Source organism: Asparagus officinalis, chromosome 8 (assembly GCF_001876935.1).
Source record: "Asparagus officinalis chromosome 8, Aspof.V1, whole genome shotgun sequence".
NCBI classification, from domain to species: Eukaryota; Viridiplantae; Streptophyta; class Magnoliopsida; order Asparagales; family Asparagaceae; genus Asparagus; species Asparagus officinalis.
The window spans coordinates 45,642,634-45,643,343 of NC_033801.1; positions in this window are offsets into that span (position 1 = coordinate 45,642,634).

Below are 710 nucleotides of genomic sequence, written 5' to 3' on the forward strand. Positions count from 1 at the left end.
GGGCAAACTTTTCATTACTTGCAATCACACATGTCAAATATCTAGCATCTCATAAAGAACAAAATCCCCAAAACTTAGGCTCCTAGTAACCCCCAAAAGTTTCCAACTGATCATCTCATCATTACCAAATCCTGAAACATCGAACCCTATCAAATGAAGATGTGAAGGAAAAAAAAAAGTGAGATTGTGTACATTATGAGGGGGAGAAAAGGGAAGAGGTTGATTTTACGGTAGCTAGATGTTTCAGTTGAAAATTTTGGCTAATGTTTAATGATGTCTCTCTGTGGTTCTTTCTGATATAGTAACTGTAGGATCTCCATTAACTGCCTCTAGAGTTTAATTTAGAAAATTTCCACAGATTATCTACGCTAACGACTAACGAGTTCAAAGTTACCCGTAACGGAATAACGGTTCGATCCGGTGAATCTTGCCGACCCGCACTTTCGGAATCGCGTGAATGAGGCTATATTTATGTTTAAACCCCCTCCACTGCCCAAAATTTTCCACAGTAACCCCAGCGTTAGATTATGTTTAACATGCATTAATAATAACTCTTTTCATCCTTTGCTGCCTGCCACCAGTAACAGAATGTCTAACTAATAGACTGGTGCCACGTGTCGAACTCCAATAAGCGGACCCCACAATGAGGCTCTTCACGACAAAGATCCCGACCTCTCCCCTTTTTTGGTTTTCCAGATCTCTTCTACTTC